This window comes from Octopus sinensis, linkage group LG8 (assembly GCF_006345805.1).
Source record: "Octopus sinensis linkage group LG8, ASM634580v1, whole genome shotgun sequence".
NCBI classification, from domain to species: Eukaryota; Metazoa; Mollusca; class Cephalopoda; order Octopoda; family Octopodidae; genus Octopus; species Octopus sinensis.
In genome coordinates, this window is record NC_043004.1 from 15,005,536 (window position 1) to 15,022,159 (window position 16,624).

Here is a 16,624-nt window from a genome sequence, read left to right on the forward strand (position 1 = left end):
TATTCTCCTACAGAGGACGCTGTCAACACAGCTTAAGAGCACATGCGTACTGATCATTCTCGGCAGTCTTCAATTGGACCCGTTTTACATGTATGTATGTATGTATGTATGTATGTATGTATGTATGTATGGATGGATGGATGGATGGATGGATGGATGTTAGGCTGTTCGAGGAAAAGCGCCTCAAGAGCCTAGACCAGAAGCGACAAGCCCGAAAAGAGAGGATCCCCAACCCTACTTCTGTTGTTAAGTACCCACCATGTGGCTGAGTCTGCGCGTCTGCCTTCGGGTTACATTCGCACCACCGGCGTCACTGACGTCATTGTCGAACCCCGACAGACTTCCATCATGTATGTATGTATGTATGTATGTATGTATTTATTTGTGTGCATATATGTGTATGTATGTATGTGTATGTGTGTGTGTTTATTTGAGTGTGTATATATTTCTGTGTGTGCATGTAGTGTGTATGTGTGTGTTTGTGTGTGTTTATACATATGTCCTTATTGTATTCAATGATATTTAAAAGTAAATACTTCATTTGAATTCTAATATTGTGTTTAAAATTTTCCGAAATCGATACCATAATTTCATGGTGCAGAAAGTCACTCACTTTGTTTCATGAATAAACGACTTTAAAAATTTTTCTTTTTCTAAAATTTATTTGATAGAAAAGAATAAATCATGTATAGTCTTATAATCTCTTCTGATGAGAGCCATTTTGATTATAATATTTGATTTTATATGAAATATGAATATACCAAACAAAATATCTTCTCAATTGAAGGTTAGGAAAAGCAATATATTTTCAATATTAATTGGCAACATATCCATGATACTTCTCACAATATCATGCAGACAATATCCTGAGTAACTGGTCAATCCTACTTTTTCTATTCTCTGAAATTTCTTTCGCTGTCCGAAGAAGAGCGAAACTTGAAACGTCCTGTTTTCACTTATAATTTTCCATCTAAAATTTTCATCGAGCCTCAAGCTAATATATTCATTAAATGTGAACGGTTATAATATTTTTGTTGTAATAGTACAATAGTCGGATGTGCTTCTATAGTGTATACTATCGTTGGCTGAAAGATTTTTCGACAATTTACACATATCATTGGATACAAGACATGTAAATCTACAGATTCTGAACAGACTAGCTCATGATGAACACAAATGTGAAGCAGAGTTGCAGAGCAAATAATTTTAATATCAACATTAATATGAAGAGGAAGGCAGCGAGCTGACAGGTTCGTTAGCACGCCTAGCGAAATGCTTAGCAGCATTTCGTATGTCTGAAGAATCTCATTTGTAATTCTGCCGAGGTCGATTTTTTTTATTCATCTTTTCAGAGGTTGATAAAATAAGTACCAGTCGAGCACTGGAATCGATGTAATCGATTTAACCCCAGCCACGAAATTGCTAACGCTATTCCAGGATTTGATAACGATATTACGAGAAGAGATTTGATATTAATATCACGAGGAGAGAACATTAACGTTTTGCTTAATAGTATTTTTATCATTTCGGCGAAAGGCAACTGAGGACATCTTCCGACTTTACTAATATTCTGTAACAATATGTATACATCACCGTGCTACACCATGTAGTGTGATTATTACAGAATAGTTTACATTAGATGTGAATGTTAGGAACAAAATAACGATCCTCTAGGACGGCAGCATACTAAGCTTGTTATGTGAAAATTCAAAGAAGAAATATGCCAATGTAAAAATAGCTAATAATAGAAGATTTCCTTGTGTATAATATTTCACCTGCCTCATTCTAATTCCATAACCGAATAATATAAATCAAATTAATTATAGATGCATATGTTATGGATGTATTCTAAGCACGCTGCGATATAAAGATAATTTAAATCTATAGAGAACACTGTCATCTAATAAAAAATATTAATAACAACGAAAATATAAATATAAGTAAAAGGATTAAACATATGGTAATGCCAAATGAAAACAAACAAACACTTGAAGCATAAAGCATTAATTAAGTGTTACAGTAATTATTCACCTAGGGTTTATTTAAAGACTGTGTACTTAATGTACACTAATAATACTCATTGGAATGGCATATGCATAATATATATATTTTTACCGCTCCATGCTAATGTAAAGAACAATACAGTTATTTAATTAACCAAAGTTGGAATGCAGCTAGAAGCTTCATGTTATGTACTGATATTTTACTTCAAGTTAGTATAAAGATGAATTCTTAGGTTTTTGTTTTCTTTATTATTTCGTGCAATCAGATTCTTGCATATATTACTGTTATCAGGTATTAAAAAAACTAGTTAGTATTTTCATGTTGTCTTTTCAACATGTCGACATAAACAGCACGGTTGAGAAAAAAAAAACATTATTGCTCTACTGGTTACATTATTGTTTAAAATTAATTTTGTCTCTTAAATATAACAAATCAATAATTTATTCTTTTGACCAAACAGTACTGATCAATATTATATTACCTGTCAAATTGTTAATATATTACTCCACTTTATACAATTTTCTGACAAGCTAAAAATACAGATGCTTTATTACTGCATCATCTAGAGCTTTCAGCTAAATAGCACATGATTGAGTGTATAAACCAAAATAGACTAAAATCATTGAAAGCAATTAAAGTCACAAATTAGGGAAGTTACAAACTGTAGATTCGACAAATATGACTGAAATAGTAGCTTCAACCATCATGATATAATCCTCCTCCCATCGTTTTTTCAGCTGGAAGTGGGTTTCAGTTTCAACTGTTCCTATTATGTTGAAAAGAGAATAACTGGGATGATTGAACCACAACAGTGCTAGCAGTTAGGTTCATGAAATGGTTTAACCCAGAAATCAGGCCATCAGCTTAGAAGAGAACAGAAAGGAATTAATCACTACTAATCAAATTAATATAATTCGATTTGTTTTTCATCGTAATATCTAGTTTTTAATGTAATAATATCATTCCTTATACCAAAGGCACAATAGCTGTGCAGAGATTGCCTACAAATACTTTTATGGCTTTCTATCACCACGCATTTGATTTGAACTTACTTTTCAGACATTTATGGTAGTTCTAAGAAGCAGGGCTTACAAACTTTTTGTGCTTTCATCCCATATGCACTTTTACACTTGGAAAGGAAAATTATGTTATAGAATTCATTTGTAATAAAATTTGATGTTACTTTGGTATCAGCTGTAAAAGATAAAGTGGCAGGGGTATGTATGTATGTCCACACACACACATATTCACACAAATATAAATATGTCCACACCATTCAACACCAGTAGCATGAGAGAAATTGCACGACAGGAACATGAAAGTGTGGAAAAACGTCTCAATGCACACATAGGAACGTGGTGTAACATACTCCAACCCAAGAAACGGACTGCACAAAATTTCCAAGTATTCAGCAATGATGGTCCTACGCTACACGGCTTGCGTAAGAACCATAAACCCTACGTAAACCCTGTTATGGCGTCCTCAACCCGGTCAGTTTGTGGATCGAATATCTCCAGCAATTACAGGCTTATTTCCTCTCACAGGTGTTACTCATTGAAATGTCCCCGGATGTGTGATTGAGCACGGAGGAGCAGTAATATCAACCACTGCAACGACCTTACAGGTTGTGTAGTGGGTAGTATGGATGTAGTTTCACTCTATCCATCTATAGACATACATGTGAGAGTGAGGTAGAGTCCGGTGAAGTCAACACGAGGGAAAAGGGTCTACTCCTTAAAGTGAGCTATGACAGTAATTACCTAGACAACCATGACCTTCGTATATTCTGCCCCACCAGGTCACAGAGAGGAAGACATTCATCATCAACTCGGTAGTGAAGAAAAGCACTGTAGAACACTGAAGTGGACCATAACTACCCAGTACCCTGAGAACAACATTCAAATGAAAAGAATGATTACACATGCAATAAAAGCTAGCATAAGAACCACGTTGAAAACCCACACAATAAAGTTCCACAGGAAACTATTTATGCAAGGTCAAGGTGCAGTCATTTGCGTTGATGTGGCTGGAGATATGTCTGGTCTCTTCATGACCTGGTGGAACAGAAAACTTAATCCTTAGCTGAACAATCTGCAACTGTATTGCTTAACTGTTGTTGGGTAGATGACATAAATATTCTAGTTGGGACACATTCTATGAACTGTAGTGTAGAAACCGTCAGTATTATAATGGAGAGCATCCAGCACATAGCTAACTCTATCCACCAAAGTATTAAGGTAACTACAGATTAACCCGCTAGGCACCCTAATGATAGACACCCTGTCCTTGATATTAAACATTGCTTAGAGACTGGGAAGAACAGAGTGCAGCTCCTCCATTCCTATTACATGAAATCTATGGCTTCTAAATATGTTGTTCAGAAGAATTCATGTTTGTCACAAAACATAAAAACCAACATATTGATAGCAAACTTAGGATAATAAAAAAACGTGTCCTCACTATGCGAACGCAGTAAATCTAAGAAACATGTACTGAGTTTTATGCACCGCATGCAGTTCTCTGGATATGAGCAGATATGAGTTGGATATTGCAGAGAGACTTAATTTACATTTGAGACAATATGACGACAAAACACACTCCTCCATACTAACATGCCAAAACACCAACATGGAGGCACACCGAGCCGACTTGACATCCGTATTTTATCCAAGCACCCGGACACGACACAGATAGATACAGGGGTACATCCTCATAAATGAAGCCTATATATATATGTATGTGTGTATATATATATATATATATATATATATATATAAATATTTATATGTACTTTGTGCTTAATTTATGCACGCTGACCGGGATTAATTATTTAGTCGGTCACGTAAATCCCAGTTCTCTTCACTTTTACGCTATTTTCTAGAGCCTTAAATGTTCTTACGAGATTGAGATCCATCATGTACTTTTTGCATTTCATAATAAACATTAATACTTACCACTGTGGTCAACGGACTTTCAGAAAGTTTTAGATGGCTAATTTTCAGAAGGTATTGAAGACCCGGTAATTTACATAACGTTTAACACAAGTCACTCAATATATCCACTATGGCTAATATATTTTACTGAAGATTACTTGGAGCAACGGTAGGCTTATTATACAGAAATAAATGAGAAAAGACTGCGAAATAATTTTGACTCATCAAATCTGACCATCTGCGAAAGTCTAAGTCAGAAATATGGATTTACAACGAAAATAAAATTTAATGTATTTGTATCAATAGTAACTTTGAGATGAGCATTACATACCACAAGCAGCGTATATCATATAATGAAGTGGTTGAAAGTGATAATCTCCCCAGATTCTTATATTATCAGACATTGATAGTTGGAGCTAAATTATGGTGAATAATAGACATAAATATTATTGTATTCTTCGTCAATCTTATCACCGATAATAAAAATGTCTTCAATAAAGAGAATATCTTTATGGTAGAAAGTTACATATGCCGCGATGAACACGATCCAATGCCCATATGACATTAATATGTCTAAAATTATGTGAAACTGCTGTTCGGAAACTGTTATTAAGAAAATTACAACTATTATGGTGTGATATTACTAGAGCTAGTTGAATTAAAAATGAAGAAAAGGCCGCATTATGTGTTCTGTAACACTGACACTAAGTGGAAAGAAAGTATGATAACTGCCACTGATATACAATTTAACAATATGGCAATCATAATTTCTTACCACATAATAATTTCGTCGGTTGTATAACAATCTACAAAAAAAAAATAATAATATTCCATATCTAGAAAATAGAATTCTCAAGTACTTCCTTTATAATTACAGAGACGTGTGTTGAAATAGCCAAACGCGAGACAAACAGAAACTTATTTCGTGAAGCTGCTATATCTAACCAAACTGCATGTGTATGCACGTTCCACTTGGGTATTCATAGCAAGTGACATTCATCAATATTGTATTAGCTATATCGATGGTTGATGGATAAATTTTCTGTGTTATGCAAAGAAATCGGCGTTAAATAGTTGACATTGAGAGTCGAAATTACATTATCGAAAGTATTCCATCAAATTTTCCACTACAGCAGGAATCAGTTCATCATACATTGTCTTTAACATCGAGAGTTTCCAAATGTAATTATATATTGCATTGACTATGATAAACATCTTCCTGAAGAAATGACCAAGAGTAACCGAACTAACGGGAAAACTGAACAAAATGACGACCGAGTATACGTATATTACACGTGCAGACGGAAGTGCCAAAGTAATTACACGGTCTCTCGATCGACCTGCTAGAAATAGTAGCAAAAATGTCCTAATAAAAATCACCTTATCATTTCAAATATTAAATGTTAGATTAGCTATTAGTCTAAAATATGTGAACGTAACCAAAGAAATGGTTTGGTTTAAAAATATCTCCGTTCAGAATATATCAGAGTTTAAACAGCAAACGTAACAAGAACAATGACGACGGCAACAACGAAGTGGAGGCACAATGGCCCAGTGTTTAGGGCAGCCGACTCGCGGTCGTAAAAACGCGGTTTCGGTTCCCAAACAGGTCACTGTGAGTGTTTATTGAGCAAAAACACCCAAGCTCGACGAGTCTCCGCGGAGTGGTGGTCAACCCCGCTGTACTCTTTCACTACAACTTTTCTTCTCTTTCTTCATACTTTCTCTCACTCTTTCCTCAATCTTCTGTCACAAAACAGAGGAATCATGGTGTAACCCACTATGGTGTGGTAAACTTTCAGACCCTAGTCTAGATTGAGAATCCTCTGTACAGCAGGATGGATCAGCTCGCCACCCGTTAAAAAGCCACCGTTTACGGAATGAGGATAACAACGTAGATTTCGCGCCCGTACAACCGCCAATCTATCGTGTGTGGTGGGTGGATCTTCAAGTTGCCGCACGCATTCTTAGTAGCTCAGAGTAAGCTCGAATTAGAGATTATTCTTTGTGGCTAATGGCGTGAATCCTCATTGGAAGAAGAAGAAGAAGAAGAAGAAGAAGAAGAAGAAGAAGAAGAAGAAGAAGAAGAAAAGAATGACAATATGTTACAGCCTTGAGCTTACTTGTCTCTGTGCGAAGAGTTTGACACATTCCAGCCAAACGGAATTCAATATTATACATTACACAAATGTGTCTTTAAAAGTTTACGTAGCACAATAGTGTGTCATGCAATGTTGTTTAGTATTCCAGGCAAATAATAAGATTCTATGTCAAAATGTGTGAAAAATACAAGCTGAAATCCAAAATTCAATAACGAAAATATATCGTTGAAAACTTGTCTACTAACTAAATTCTGAATGGAAATTCAGTATAGTACGAAAAAGAAAAAAAAGAAGAACTAGCGTGGTTCACCTATCGTGGTTGATTGCTCCATGGTGCTGTTTTGCATTTCTAATAAAATAAATATATACAAATTATAAAAATAATAAAAAAATATACATAGGCACAGGAGTGGCTGTGTGTTAAATAGCTTGCATACCAACTACATGGTTCCGGGTTCAGTCCCACTGCATGGCACCTTGGGCAAGTGTCTTCTAATATAGCCTCGGGCCAACCAAAGCCTTGTGTTTGGAGTTGGTAGATGGAGACTGAAAGAAACCCGTCGTATATATGTGTATATATATATATATGGATGTGTGTATATGTTTGTCCCCCACCAACATCGCTTGACAACCAATGCTGGTGTGTTTAAGTCCCCGCAACTTAGCGGTTCGGCAAAAGAGACCGATAGAATAAATACTAGGCTTCCAAAGAATAAGTCCTGGGGTCGATTTGCTCGACTAAAGGCGGTGCGACAGCATGGCCGCGGTCAAATGACTGAAACAAGTAAAAGAGAATAAAAGTACACTACTTTTTCTACTTCCTGGACTTTCACCTTTCACGGGGGGTTTGGGAACGTAGCACCTGTGGTAGTCGAGGGGTTACTGAACATTAACAGGCTTCGATTTATTTTGTGCATAAAATGCGCCAAAATACCATTTATTCATTATAAAATGAACCACAAGTTAAGCAAATTTGCCACCCGATACATTCAATTACCACTTGAAATTACTCGCCAGAATATTGTCTCACACTACGGAAAAGAAATATTTCAGCACAGCTTCACGCTTGGAAAATCTTGTTAACTAACAATAATGAATTTAATATCATGAGAGAGATCTACGAGACATTTTTAATAAGTGTAAACAGAGTGTTAAGAGAGACAATCAAGAATTTCTTTTTACAAAGAAATTCTTGATCGTCTGTCTCGCTCCTCTCTGACTAGACCTCAAATTTGTCACCTTCCTCGTATAAAGCTAATTTATTCCAATTTTTAGATGTTTACTTAATTAACGACTCTAATAAACAAAAATGGAGATGTCGGTTGATTTTCAACCACATCAGTACATAGTGTTGCTAGTGGTGAATCTCACAGTGTAAATTTCATTATTTGAATTAACGCATCATTTAGGCAAAGACGTGGAAAAAAAAAAAAAAAAAGAGGACACGAATTGTAATCACTAATGTATAATTAATGCTATCATTGATATTGGACATTCCGAAAATTTATTGAATGCGACAATAATTGAATAATTTTCTTTTGATATTTATTTCAGCAATTCTTGACGCAGTATATTGCATGCAGTAAATTGCTCAACCAATAAATGAATGAGCACATGCTAACGAAGACATACATCTACATTCTACGTAGATACACAACACACACATACATACACATGTATATACATACACACACACACACATACATACACATGTACATACATACACACACATACGCATATATATATATATATATATGTATGTATATATAATATATATATATATATATATAATATATATATATATATTATATATATATATATCAAGGGCCAACATTTTATGCATTCAACGCAGCACTCCATGCCTTCCTTTTATCCACGGTAGTCTTTTACTCTTTTAATTGTTTCAGTTGTTTGACTGCGACCATGCTGGAGCACCGCCTTATGTCGAACAAATCGATCCCAGGACTTATTCTTTGGAAGCCTAGTACTTATTCTATCGGTATTTTGCGGAACCGCTAAGTTACAGGGACGTAAACACACCAGCGTCGGATTTCAAACGATGTTAGGGGGACAAACACAGACACACAAACACACACACATATATATATATATACATATATGTATATATATATGTGTATGTATATATATATATATATAATATATATATATATATACGACAGGCTTCTTTCAGTTTCCGTCTACCAAATCCACTCGTGAGGCTTTGGTTGGCCCGAGGCTATAGTAGAAGACACTTGCCCAAGTTGCCACGCAGTGGAATGAACCCGGGACCATGTGCTTGGTAAGCAAGCTACTTGTGTAATATATAATTGATTATTAATAATTTTCACTAGATTCATTGCAGTCATATTTACATTTATGTTCGTATTCCTTCATTTCTTAGTCTAAATTGTAAACAATCGATATTATTTAACAAGTGTAAGTAGCGAAAGCTCCAGTTTGCTTTGCGAGAAACGAAGGAAAAGCTGTGAATTAATTGATTTCCTGTTCGTTTGGGGAGGGAACTTCAACAAGGAAGACAAGACAAACGAGTGAGTGGTCAACAGAGAGAAAGGCGAATATTTCTGCTTACTTTCAGTCATCTGCAAGAGCAATGGTATTAGTCTCTTCGTATTCTATCATTCTCTTCGAAAAGGGAAACGAAATAAACAGGTTAGTGGTCAACAGAAAGAAAGGCAAAGAAAAGCAAACTTTTTACTGCGTGTTTTCAGTCATAGTAAGAGCAGTGGTGATATTTTCTTTGTATTATATTATATTCGAGAAGGATCTTCAAAAAGAGGGACAAAACAAAAAAGAGTGCGTGGTCAAGAATGAGAAAGACAGAGAAAATAGATATTTTACTGCATGCCTTCCAGCTGTGTTAAGCCAGCAGACACGTTGACAACTTATTTTTCTCATGAAGTGCGGATGATGTTTTATCTGTCATGTGCAACAGAGCTTAAAAACTATCCAATTGAAAGTACTTTCCAGAGGCTTTCCTCATAGTCGGACAGTTTCGACGAGAAAGGCATATTTAGTCAATTTGCAAGATTGTTTTATTGCTTTCTGATATATTTCGTACGATTATTCGGCACCACCAAAGTGTACGCATTTTATCTTTTATCTTCTACCCGTTTCAGTCAGTAGATTGTGACCATGCTGGAGCACCATCTTAGGTCATTTTTAGTCAAATAAATCCACCCCAGTAAGTTTTTAAAACCGGATGCTTATTCTTATGGTATCTTGTGTCGAACTGCTATGTTATGAGAACGTAAAGACACCAACACCGATTGTCAAACGTTGGTGAAGGACAAACACGCTCACACACACACGCTCAAAAACACACACACACACAAGCACACACACATATGTATATACGACGAGTTTTTTCAGTTTTCTCTCTACCAAATCCACTTACAAGGTTTTTGTCAACCCACGGTCATAGTAGGAGAAATTTATAGAAAAACCAAACACGAAGCCAAGTGTTTGAACATTAAGCAAGTGTATTAGTTTGACACTCGGGAAAGTTAAAATGTCTTTTATGTTTCGAGCCTACGCTCTTCAACAGAAAGTAATAAGAGAAAATAAACAGAGAATTAAAACAAATCGTAGATTTTAGCGATCCAGCATGGTGGATGTTATAGTAGAAGATACTAGTTGAAGACTGGACTTGGAACCATGTGGTTTGGGAAGCAAACTTGCTTTCTAACCATACATACAAAATCCTCCTGTAATTTATATCTTTCTTCATTAAAGCGAGTAAGTAGTTATATGAAGTGTGCCAAAAGTAAAGAGAGATTCAATAATTTAGTTTTCATTTCCATATTGAAGATGATGAAGCAAGAGTGTGGTGATGATACAATTTATACTAACGTGATTGATAAATTTGCCGTCAGCCCCAACCATTGTTCATCTCAGGTTGGTAATCAGCACAACCCTGAACAATGGTCGACCACCTAACTTAAAGGAGGCCACTAATGCCTCATCCAGGCACAAATGAATTACAATCGAACGAATTAGAATATCAGAATTTGGGGCTAGTGAAGTGGAAGAAATTCTCCGATTATCACTCCTGACTGTAAACTAAACCCCCATTAAAGAACTCGGAATGTGGGGCCTCCAACTATGTCTTTCTCAGGACTTTTCCGCACTCCCTCGTATGATTACCAGATAAAAGAGTTTGAAAATATCGCTTGTTTCACACCTGTCTTCAAACTAATAGAAATATATCTCCACGACTTCAATAACTGAATATCGAGCACTCATTTTACTTCGTATTTTTATATTTCTTGTCTTGCAACATAAATCCGTGGCTGAATTCTACACTTCCTTGTTCCAATTTTGTATCGTTACTTATTTGAGATTCTTGAATTCACTGTATATTTGAAAATATATGTGTCCTCATAAACTTATATAATTCTTAAACATTAAGTATATTGTTATATTTCCATTTTAATCCTTATACTTAATAGTTTATTTTGTTACTTATCTACTATTATTTGCATTGTAATTTCTCAAGGGAAATAGCACATCATTATATGATACGAGACACGCCTTGAAAACTACACCAAAATTTACAATGCAACAGTAGACATTTTTGTATAGATGTAACTGTTTATCTTGAAAAATATTTTGATTACCATCTGAAATTTGAAGTGGCGATGTATGATTTATACAAGGCAATATTATGATATACATAATTCATTACACTGTTCTGCTGTACAAAGAAAAAAACATATAGACATACACGTTATGTATACGTATATGTATGTATATATATATATATAATATATATATATATATATATATATATATATATATATATGTATATATGTAGGTATTTTATATGGATGCGTGAATTTACATACGTATTGTCGAATGTGTTCGTGTTCAGTAATGTGGAAATATATGTAAGTCATGCAAGCATAGCACAAGGTCATTATAAATACATCTGTTGAATCCTTCGATTCATCCTTGTTAAACTGTATTTTCCTTTTAGTAATTGCTGAAAGTTTAATTAGTATTTACTACTAACAAATATAACATGTATCTAAACAATATTTGAGATCATACGTGTTCAAACACATAGATGCATTGTGTGAAAATAATCGCATGTATGCATGCAAACTGTAACAATCTGACAACCACACAGGCAAATGCATACACACAGATATATTAAGATGTGTACATACATGCAAAACACTAATATATATGTATATATATGTATACATGCGCACGTATATGCATGGATGTACATAACTACGCATTTGTATCTTCGTTCCACATAATGTTCTGGTGCTAATGCACAGTTCCGAGAAGTAACGAGAACTGTGCGACTAGCTGCATCTGAAACGGCTATTCTAAGAAGATGGCTTTACAACCATCTGACTTTGGTTTCGGTGCCACAACGTGGGACCTTAGACAGGTATCCTACACTATAGCTCCGGGTCCAAAAACGCGTGTTAAGTGAATGTGAAAGAGAACTGCCCCTCATATGTTCACCATACAGTAATTAATGGATGGCGATTGTCTATAAATGAAATATCAAATGTTATTAGTATATCCTGTGAAAGAGTTGAGAATATTTCGCACAATCAACTTAGCATGATGAAAGTTTCTGTCCGGTTTATGCCACGTCTTCTGACATTAGATAAAAAAGCGCACTGAGGCAGATCCAGATGGTTGTCTTGAGTATTTCGCAATTCAGGATGATTATTTGTTTCATCACTTTGAGCGAGAGACAAAGGGACAATCTTTATAGTGGAAACACCGTTCTTTATCTGCTCGTCAGAAGGGCAATGTCATTAAGTTGATATATATACGGGTGTGTGTTAATATGTGTATGTGTGTGTTTGCGCGCGTTTTGTTCGATTTGTCTGCATTTAGTGATACTGTGTATATACAGCAAATTAAAGTAAACACAATCCAACAACCACGAAACTTCAATAAGAAATGTAGGTAATAATGTTGCAGCGATAAAATATGCTTCTACATGAAAGGACTACGAATTATATTTGTTGAGTCTGTGTACTCACTAATGTGATCAATCCAAGCTATTTGGGAGATGTACATCAATATACAAAACCAATTTCATTGCATCCTATTCCATTAATAATCACACAGTAATAAAACTCTTTCAAATATGAACCACAATTGGATTCCTGTTCTCATTCATAGAAAGGTGATGATATCACAAAAGCTATCAGTGTTGACCTCATCGAAAATAATTGTGTCACAAAAAGTGGAGAAAATTTACGCACAAACAATCTATTATCATTGGCTTAGCGTGACGTCGTTTACATTGTTATTTGTTCTTTTGAAATTGCAACAACCCCTTCAAGCATACTCTGCATGCTATGAAGACGCAATTCTCTGTCTCCCCATCTCTCATTAACTCCAATGAGCCTCATTTCCCAAACGGCATCCTCTCGATAATTCCCATGATTGTAAGCCACTCAATACCTATTTCGACCTCACTTTTTCTGCACACACTGATACTTATATGTACACACTGAATAGTGCTTGCACTATTCCCAGCGTTGTCCCTGAACCTGGTTTCTGCACAAAAAGTTCTCAAGAGTGTACAATCTGGAATCTGATTATAAGTTTCACTCCACTTCTCATGATACTGTTGATACTGCCTGATGAAACTTCACCGCTCGTTCTCGTGTAACCAGTTGAGTAGGGATGATGGTATATGGTATATCTGAAATAATGTTCAGCCTCAAATAATGTTTGAAATAAGCCTCATTATTTCAAACGCCCACTTCTAATATTAGGATATGCTACAAATTCACTATCAGGCTATGATTAATTCGCATAATATTCAAGCAACAAAAATAAACTGAAGCATCAAGCTCATTTCACGACGTCACTTTACGTTGATTTCAGATACCAGTATTATAGTTTTATGATTTTATTTTCCAGGAAACCACCAAAATTTTTGTTCTTTCGTAAATTCCTTTAATCACAATGATAACTAATCACATCTGTATGGCTGTAGACACACACCCCTACATACACACACACACACATGATTGTAAGCTACTCAATACCTATTTCTCATACATAATATATATAGTATATATATAAATATATATATATTTATATACATATATATACACACACACACACACACACATATATATATATATATATATATATATATATTATATATAGTATATATATATAAATATATATATATATATATATATATATATATATATATATATATATATATATATATATATAAATATATATATATATATCTATATATATATATATATGAAATAATCAAGGTGGCTAGCAGCAATTTGAAACCAAGAAGGTAATAATTAATCGTCACGTAACGTGACAATGGTGGAGTGAACAGCAACATTGCCCGAAACAGGAGTCGTAGACACCTTAAGCCACAAAAAAGCACATGATTTATTTGTATTGACAGGGAAGAAAATCTCTCTACTGTGACCATAATGCACTAGATTAGCATGCTAATTTAATATAAGACATTTATACTCATCAGTAATATTCACTCCATCACAGCTGCTAGACGTCAACTCACACCTGTCAATATTATGGAATTTGCCATAGCAACCAGCGACTGATTTCGTAAAATGGTAATGTGAAAATTAATAAAATAATCAAGGCTGCTAGCAGCAATTTTAAAGCCAAAAAGAAATAATTCACCGTCATCAAGAGTGACAAGGGTGCTGTGCGCAGCGACATTCCTAGAAACGGGAGTCGTAGACACTTTGTATTGAATACGGTTTAAGTAATTGAGATTCAAGTGTATTCTAATGAATTCACATAAATATGGTCCTTAACTAGGATGCACCGGAAATCTATATGGTGTTAACCATACGACAAGTGGGGTGATTACAAATAGGAAAAAAGCAACAATAATGGATTAAAATCTCGGTACAATTGTTTCGTACGAGGACATCTTAATAAGCTACAAAAAATGCAGTAAATACAGATGTTTCGTACTCGTCAGCCGAAAAAACATCAGAGAATTCCCAATCCATTCTTGTTGTTTTTTCCTATTATATTATATATATATAATATATATATATATATATATATATATAGATATATATATATATATATATTATATATATATACATATATATATATATACATATAAATATATATACACATAAATAAATATATACATCGCCGCCCGTACCCCTTTGGTCTTATATGTAAGTACATATTTCTTTAAACTTAGTACGATTCTATAACACTGTCTCTCTCCCCCCTCTCCTACATTTCTCTGCCTTTCCACTTTGATCTGTCTCTTTCTCGCTCTCTCTCTTCTCCTCCTCCTTTGTTCCTTGTTCCCCTTTTTTTCTCTGTCCCTCTTTTCCTCTCTCTTCTCCTCACACGTGACTAACTGACCGATTGCCGGCCTTACGTGCTTAGCAGTCGTCGCGGCAAGACACATTTTTTCTCTCTGTAGCCCTAAGGCATTTTTCTGACACGCCAGCTCAAAGTTTACTCGTCCTGTCGAAGGACGCCTGTCTGTGACGTCCTGTTTTTGCTATTATTATTATCATTATAGTTTTTACGTATTTTTGTATTATTATTCGTGTAACATCGTCTGTTTTTCCGTCCTTGTTTTGTATACATTCGAGGCTTTCTTCCAAGGAATCTAATACGCTTGGCTTAGATTTTCCTTTGGGGCTGGCCAGATCGGAGCAATCTCAAGATTAATCAGCCGAAATTGCGAGGATGATCCGGTTCTTGACTGAAGATTGAAGGCTTCGAATGTCCCGTCCGTGTTTTTTGTATCGTCTTCTAAATGTTTTGCGTTCTTGACCCAGTATGTATTTTTTTTACATATATATATATATATATATATATATATATATATATTTACTTGGAAATGCATGCGTGGTGTTCAATCATATAATAATATAAATAATATATATGTTCCTTATTTTATCCTTCATACCAATCCTTGATTTCCTCCTCCACTTTCTGTAGCACATGCTTCCCTACCAATACCGTCCTCTCTTTCTATTTATTTTCTTTCTTTTTATCATTTATAGCCACCTCCGCTATCATTCTCTTAGGAAACTTTGATACAGTCGCGTTCATCTCTGGATATTTACGCTATTAAGGCTATAACCATACAGGAATCTAAACCGGATTGCATCTAAAGACTTATGGACACACATCTACACTATGGGAAAGTTGAACTGTGGGCTTTTATGCTTCTTTTTTTCTTCTTTTTCTATTTCTTCATTTCTTTAGTTATTTTCTCCTGTCCTCTATATAATCGTTTCATTAATCTATACCCTTCAAAGTTTTCCCATTTGTGTCAGATGACAGAACCACCTATACTTTGGGACATCCCGGAAACAGCTGCAAAACTTGAATTTTTCAAAAAATAACAACGTATATGACTTAATATATTTGTTTTGTCTTAAAATTTATTTACCTCTTAAACAATTATGTATATATACATTATGCACAGACACAAAAGAAACACACATATTTCTTGCGCGAAATGCACATTCACACGAATTCATAATTATGTTTTTATATGTATTCGTGTGAATATATGTCTATAGTTATGTCCATTTC

The 16,624-nt window shown here is 34.8% G+C and overlaps 1 protein-coding gene across 15 annotated transcripts in view; it reads right to left on the reverse strand.

Annotated features, from left to right (window-relative positions):
• The window catches only part of LOC115215203 (protein lev-9), a 731,789-nt gene that overhangs the window by 359,427 nt on the left and 355,738 nt on the right, over positions 1-16,624 (reverse strand). The window contains exon 1 of one of the 15 annotated variants that reach the window (XM_036505267.1): positions 10,363-10,367. The exons of the other annotated variants lie outside the window; for them this stretch is intronic. The gene's annotated coding sequence lies outside the window, so the exon portion shown is untranslated. Of the gene's footprint in view, positions 1-10,362; positions 10,368-16,624 lie in introns of those variants that run through there. 15 annotated transcript variants of the gene reach the window in all.